We start from the raw sequence: 8,093 nt of genomic DNA, 5'->3' as shown, positions 1-8,093 counted from the left end.
GGCCATAGCTGGACTGGACATCGGGCATACCGGGCATATGCCCGGTGGGCCGCTGGTGATTTTTTGTTTTTATGGGCCGATGGATTTTTTTTTTTATGAAGGGTATATATAATGAAAGGTGTTGGATTGGCCAATTGGTCATGATCGACTCTGGGCTGGACCAATTACAGCCAAGGAGGCTGGATGCACCCTCCCCCTTGTTTAGCAATCACGTGATTTTCACACATTGCATGCAGGGAACTCGTGGCAAAACAATCCAAGTCTGTACAAAGACAGACTCGACGAAAAGACAAAGAAAAGATACGAGGAAAAAATCAAAGGAGTGAAAGGGTCAGACCCTTACGAGCACACAGAGTAGACAAAAGACGTCAGCGTGCTGCCCAACTTTCACCACGCTCAGATTTATAATTATACGGTTCTTGGAGTGAGTGCATACACTCATGAAGTTTAGTAACTTCAGGTCACTGCAACAAGCCCAGGTACAGTTTACTGACGGATGGGTACAGGACCTTGAAATGCACCGTGTAGAACGAAAGACCATCGTACGAACAAAGGTAAGTTTACCAGTCTCACAAATCGTCGTCATAAATACAAATTCGTTAACTGTTTATTAGTATAACCTTTGAGCTCAACGGTAATTAATTAGTAGTGGAAATAATTTCTGGTAGCATCACAGAAATGTAGCAGTGACAATAATATTGTATGTTGTAATCGCACTGGACAATTAGTGATACAAAACAACTGTTTTACCCTGTGAATAAAAGTATATGTTTTTGTCAGTGTACCATGGTAATAACAGAAGCGAAACGCAATATTGTGTCAGGACAATTCACTATTTATGCACAATAAATAAAGGAGCATAGCGCGACAATTTCTGTTCAGCGCCGGACTTGCTTGTAACCTATATCACCAATTATGTTAAGAAAAATGACGTATTAACTACTACAAAACTCTGACCTTTGTGGGAATGCTTGGAGCAGACTAACATGTGAGCTGGAGTGTTCTGAGACGTTATATTTGGTATATCCAGACCATCCGTCGGCTCTTACTTCGGAAACATGGCTTAAAAAATTTCTCTTCAACGACATAATCCGATTAAAAAAACAATCTCTCTACCCGTCGGCTTCCCGTGGCTCTCATGCGACCGGCTATTGCAGTTAATAATACAACAGCTTCTTGCCATTTTTTGGGTTTCTTTTTATCGCTGTGTAACTGAGTTCAATTGAACGCCTTGTCCCAGTCCAGCCCTGAGTAGGGCTCAGGCTGGCAGTCTGTTGTTAGGTGTAGCTATGGGTGGACTCAAGAGCAGAAAACACGGAAGTTCGGGGGTTGCAGTGAAGGAAGTTTATTTACAGTGAAAGGCTATATACAGGGAAGGAACATATTTACAAGACAGGACATGTATGGAACACGGAGCCAGGACGTGCAGGGTGAACATGCACTGGTGGCGCACTTGATCTCAGGGGGGAGGGATAATAGTGTTAGTGGTGTTTTGCCGTAAACCGAAAAGAACACAAACGGGAAAATAAACGAGAACTGGAGAGCTTACTTGATACAGTCTGACATATAGACACTGGGGAAGTTATTAGAAGCCAGACTTAAGAGGCACGGAGGGAGACTGAGAGGTGAGGTGCTGGGACATGAACTGAATCTCCGTATAGACTCGGACAAGATGATCTCCACAAGCTCCGGTAGGCGGGCGAACAGTTACACAGACACCCCTGAAAAGGACAATACTCTGACACTAGACGATCATCGTGCAGCTCCTTAAGAACGCTTCTGATGAAAGCGTCTGAGGCGTAGCAGGTGTGCCAGAGGCTCAGTGAATTGGTGCCCTGCCTACCTGTGTCATAAAAAAGGAGACAAAAAAAAACCAAAACAAAAAACACAACTCATGCAGTGAGAACCTTGTGCGCTGTCCATGGTGCTGAAATTGTAACAGTTTAATAAATTTAATATTTCACTATTTCTGGACGTGTGCAATAAGATGTGTGTGCAAGATTTGATATTAATCTGATACCAAGTAAAATACAAGGCCTGTATCGCTGATACTGATACCAATACCAATACTTTTTAAGTATTAACTACATCATCAGATTGCTAATTCTGAATGAAGGAGTTTTCATGACCATTAAGTTTTTTTCTTTTGTCCTTTGGATTATTAATTAGTTAAAACCTGGGACCGAAAACCCCCCCAATAATCTAGCACATCTAATAGTATTTTAACTACAGTAATCATACAGTATCTTTTTCACATTTAGCACAACAGAGTAATTATATTGAATTAAATCTGAGTCATACTATGTTTGGTATATTTGTTTCATTTCCTGTAATTGTTTTCATTTAAATGTTTCAGTCAGATAAATGTATTATATCAATGTTTTAGCATAAATGACACTTTATGAGTAAGAATCAGCCAGTTCCACTTTGAAAATTAAAGTAATATAACTGAAATATTACTATTACCACAGTTATCTACATAGATATTCTCTGCTTACTGCGTTGCTGGATGGTCCTGGTTAGCTGAGCACACTCGATTACTTGTTTGCCTGGCACTGCTGAGTCAGTGACAGTAAAACATAAAACACAAGAGAGGAGAAGCAAACTGTGGCTGCTCTGTGACACCTGAAAGCAGCAGCATTTACACAGACAGCCAGGTTGCCTCTTTGATGAAACTGCAGCGGTGCACACAGGAGAACAGAAACTGAAGGATCCAGCTCATTACACTCGTAATGATCAACATTGATACAAATGCTGGTATCAAAATTATCAATATTTGGATCGATCCGCCCATGATTACTATTTATTTGAGTCCAATAAAACTTTATTAATGAAACTGTATTTTTAAAGTTTATTAATGTAAATGCTTTGATCACTATGACATCCATCCAAGGCCTGATTATTTTCACGATAGGGTCCAAAGTCAATATCATTCCTCTGTTCTGTCTGTTCTTCAGTCATATCAACTCTTCTCACTCCTTACAATAAATTATAAATGGATTAATGTCTCCCTCTATTGGCCACCAGCTGTAAGCACAGTCCAGTGATTGGACTTGGAAGCTGTGTTCAGAGTTTGACATGGGAAATATGGGACAAGGAGCTATAACTTTATATCCACACTGACACTTAAAGCCCGTCACAGGACCGACCTTGAACATTGATGTCTCTCTGATGTGGAGAATAGATGACTTCAAATGTTCTGTTCACAAGATTTCGGGTAGCAATGAAGTGAAAACAGAATAACTAAATGAACATATCATAAATAATGATAAGAACAGCTGTTAGGAAGCTGGAGTTCATGGAGGAAACCCACACAGATGCAAACTAAAATGAATGTGCATCTAAAAAGTAAAATATGAGAACTTACATTAAACAACGACTTGATGGTTCTTTGATAATAAATAAATAGCTTCAAATGTTCGAGTAACACATGTAGCAGTAAAGTGAACACAGAAGCACTAAATGAGCAGATCATAAATCAACAATCAGGAAAACAGCTGCTCATGAAATTCCCGCTGTGCTCTTTGTCTGAACTCCTTGTTTCCTCTCTGCTGTGTGAAGTTTGATGAGAACATGAATCAATCATAAATCTGCTGAAAGGAAGACTTGTGGCTCAAACCACAGGCTGTGTTTCCTCTTCTCTATGTGGCTCAGTCAGAAATCAGGAGCTCCTTTAATTTCAGTGCATAAAAAAGTCATGAAGCAGGAGAGAAAGTTAGAAACTATATTTTAAGTAGTTTAAAAGCGATTTGATTTTGATTTATTTGTCACACACAGAGTTATCATGGTCTTGCTGAACATGTGATTGACACTGTCAAAATGAATCTGTATTACATGAAAGTGCAGGCCGGAGCACCTCGAGAAAACTGGAAAAACTGCTACACAGTAAAAAGGCTGCTGAGCATCATCAGAGCAGTTGTTACTTCCCATCATGTTGATAGCTTTAGTTCATTTTGGAGGGTTTGAAGCTGTTTTAAATGACAATGAGTGCTTTTAAATGAAAGCTCTCTTTCAGTGGATTCATGCACAACACTGAACAGCTGTAACATGTACTCTCAGTCTGACACACAACAACAACAACAACACACTTTATTTATATCACACTTTTATTAACAAAGTTGCAAAGTGCTTCACAGAAAGACATTTATAATATAGTACAAATAAAATAAACAATTAAAAAGATTTAAAAAAGATCTACAGTACATTTTAGTAAATAAAAATTATTATCTAAGGGGAGAGAAACAAGTGAAACACACTAAACGATTCTTTCTGAAGGAAATATAAACTCAGGCATCAGGATCATTGCTTTGAATTCAAAACCTTCTCCTTTTCACTCAAAGTGACTTAAAGTATTTAAGAGACTTTAAAGAGAAAAAACAGCTAAAGAGCTGCTGTTAAGACTTTAGAGCTGTGGCTGTATTTGGATTTTGTCACAATCTGTGGCTGCAGACTCTGTGGCTCTTTGTAAGGATCCAAATGCAGACAACGAGAGACAAAATCAAAATTTTAACAAAAAAACGTTTTTCATGGCCAACAAACATGAACCAAATCAGGTTAACCAAAAATAAAGAAAGAAAAAAAAACTAAGCTGGGAGAGCTAAAACTTAAACTAACAGAAAATGTGGAACACTGGGAATACCTTGAAACACCTTGGAAGGATTGAGAGATGATCAGTGAAGTGGAAACACATTGGAAAACAGCTCTGATGAATTGAATATAACGAGACAGGGAAGCCAAACCAAACACACTGAACACAGGATGAAATGCTGTCAAACTAAAACAGGAAGTACACGAACGCACGAGCTTGATGCAGAAATGGGGATAAACAAACAGAGAGACAAAAGATGAAACACAAGGAGAAGACGAAACACACTGACACAACTAAGACACACGGAGGGCGAGTGAGCAGAGACATGGATGACACGACAGACTCTCACAAGCGACACAGGGATGAGACAAACACACAAGTGGAACCTCACAGACAACAAACCATAAACTGGAAATCAAGAAAACTCAGAAACACAGAAAGAACTAAACTCCTGCTTAAACTGTATAAACTTAGACCATCTTCACACTTTCACAGAGAGACTCACAAAAGCAAAATAACCTCAGAATCTTTGGTCAACGACCCAGCACCCTGACAGATTGACATTATTGTAGTCAGAGCTCTCCTCTGCGTCACCACGTTGCCCTGTTGAGGTGATCAAATGAAAGCATTTCAAAACAAACACCTTCTGTTCTCTGCTTAAATTCATTTATTATCAGTGAGAATAATTACCAATGTACATTTTGCATTTAAAATCTCACATTTTGTGCACTCACTTGTCTTGTTAATGACTTTGAGCTGAATCACAGATGCGACATTGGCAGCAATGAAATAATAATCTTACTGATGTTAATGTTCCCTTCCGTGAATCTCTAAATTGTTATGTTGGAGGGGTTTGTGTGTCCCATGGATCCCAGGGGCTGTGTTGTTGTTGGAGGAGGGGGGGGGGGCTCCTGGTGGGGTCTCCCATGGCAAATTTTATCCGGTCCCTCACCCAGGACCAGACAAAGAATAATAAAAAAAAAAAACTGAATGAAAGGAACAGTTCACTCTGCCCTTGAAAGGGTTAATGGGGTCCCATGAAGCAAGGCCTGGGGAGGGTGCCTAAGAGCAAGCACCTGGTGGCCAGACATTGGTCCATGGGGCCTGGCTGGGCATAGCCCAAAAAAAGGACGTGGGTCCACCCTCCTATAGGCCCACCACTCGCAGGAGGAGAGGGGAGTAGATTGGTGCTACGTCCACTGTACCGGTACGTCAAGATGAAGAGAGAACTGACCGTAAAAGTGAAGCTCTCAGTTTACATCTCTACCCTCACTTATGGTCACAAGCTCTGGGTTAGTGACCCCAAAGAACGAGATCGTGGATATAAGCAGTGGAAATAAGCTTACTTCAAAGTTTGGCTTGCATCTCCTTTAGAGATAGCGTTAGGTGTTTGGCCATGTGGGAGGGGCTCAGAGTAGAACCACATTTAAGGTGGTTCAGGCATCTGACAAGGATGCCTCATGTGTGATGTTTTTCAGGCATGTCCCACTGTGAGGAGACCCTGGGGCAAAAAGAGGAAATGCTGAAGAGATTATATCTCTCGGCTGGTGTGGGAAGCCTTGGTGTTCCCCCAGACAAGCTGGAGGATGTGGCCTCTCTGTTTAGGATGCTGCCCCCACGACCTGGTCCCAAGTGTAAGAAAATAGTTGGACGCATGGACTTCAATGTTAAACACAGTTATTATATAATCATCCAGCTTCCACAAGCTCAATATTAATGAAAGTTTATACTTTACCATTTTCAGAGTTTTCAGACCTTCTGATTATCTCATAGCCACAACGATCACCTGCAGGTCAGAGAAAATCAGTCACCTCATGTCTGTGATGCTATTTTAAAAAACAAAAATTATTGAAAATAACATTTATATTAAAAGCTGCAGCAGATTTAATAAGTACAGTCTTGTTGCAAACAGCAGCAAAATATTATAACTGGATGAAAAACTAACCAGCAAGAAGAGAGGAGTACACTTGCTGCTGCTGGTGTTGATTAAACGTCTGCTCATTAACAGCACCTTTATTAAAAATGTAAAAATAAGACTTTAGCTTTTAAATGAACCTCATGATGCATTTGTGTCTTTGAAGGATAAAGAGTTTGTGTTAAGTAAAGGAAAAGGTCTCACTGTTGGTTGTTGTGCAGCGATACAACAAGAGCAGGAGAATAATAATGAGAGAGACTCCACAAACCAGTCGAACAATCAACCACACAGGAGACGAAGAGCTGTCAGCTCCTGACACAGTTACTGTGACAACAAACAATAAAGTTTAATTATACTTTATAATTCATAAAATCATTTTAGGAAACTTCTCAGAAAATAAAGCGAGGTGACTTCAAGCCTTAAAACAAAACTCATTTATAAAAATCTATCAAATGTTTTGATCCTGCTCACCTTTAACTGACATCCAGCTCTGTGCTGACTCTCTTCCTGAGTACTGACACTTGTAGAAACCTTCATCAGACTTTGACACTGCAGAGATCTTCAGCTCCCCTCGGGGATCATTTTGAATAAGTTTGTCATTGTGATAGAAAAACACATTGGAAAGTATTTTTTGTGTTCTCAAACTGCAGCTCAGACTAACAGAAGCTCCCTCAGTCACAGGATGAACAGGACTCACCAGGATAGGACCATTACCATCATCTGTGAAACAATCACACACAATTGTTTCAGTCACATCAGCTGCTGCACACTTTTAGAAAAAGCTGACAAACAATAATAAGAACAGATTGTACAAATGTTTTTCATCATGAAGATCTGATCTTGTGTATTTAAAAACTGCTGTATGTGTTTTATTTTTCCCACATGAAATGACTTCACATACAGCAAAGCTGGGACAAATGTTCATGTGACATCTAAATCATCCAAATCCAAGTAGTAAATGTATAATAACATACTCTGTACAGTGATGTTGACTGCACTGCTGAACTCTCCTGATCCAGACTCACACCAGTACACTGCAGTATCTGACTTTGATGTGTTGATGTCACATGTGGATCCAGTCATTCTCCTACAGTCAGAGAGTCGGCCGTCCTCAGAGAACTTCCTCACTCTCCACTCAGTGAAGTTTCCCTCACAGGTCAGTGAGACAGAGTCAGAGGTGAAGTGTTGCACTCTGTCAGGACTCACTGTGAGAGACGCTGCTGAATGAACATCTGGAAACAACATCCAGTGAAGAGACAAAGCTCACAGATGTTAGCATTCAAAATATTACAGTGAAAATATTCCTTTGCTTTAATGTTTAAAGGTCAGTGCTAAAAGATGCAATGTTCATATAATTTTCACCTTCAATGCTACCCTCCCCATCAATTTACATTTTTTTGCTGTTGTATTACTTGAAAAAAGATAAACAGAATCACACTGACCTGCAGACCAGACAAACTTTGGTTGACTGTGATCAGTGTGATACTCTGGGTCTCCTCTTCCAGCTCTGCACACATATCCTGCTGTGTGTGTCTGTCCATGAATGATGTAGGAGTCCTGTGCAGTCCCACTGCCATCAGGTAGCAGCTC

General features: G+C 40.1%; 1 long non-coding RNA gene across 1 annotated transcript; it reads right to left on the bottom strand.

Annotated features, from left to right (window-relative positions):
- Window positions 1-4,088: 4,088 nt before the first annotated feature.
- LOC113018007 (uncharacterized) lies at window positions 4,089-7,234 on the bottom strand. The gene is made up of 4 exons (XR_003271654.2): window positions 6,708-7,234; window positions 6,534-6,599; window positions 6,324-6,374; window positions 4,089-5,191 (listed from the first exon to the last, which is right to left on the bottom strand). It is a non-coding gene; the product is annotated as an uncharacterized LOC113018007 (long non-coding RNA).
- Between the last annotated feature and the right edge of the window lie 859 nt (window positions 7,235-8,093).

Source organism: Astatotilapia calliptera, chromosome 3 (genome assembly GCF_964374335.1).
Source record: "Astatotilapia calliptera chromosome 3, fAstCal68.1, whole genome shotgun sequence".
Lineage (NCBI taxonomy): Eukaryota > Metazoa > Chordata > Actinopteri > Cichliformes > Cichlidae > Astatotilapia > Astatotilapia calliptera.
This window is presented reverse-complemented; position numbering and strand designations above follow the sequence as displayed.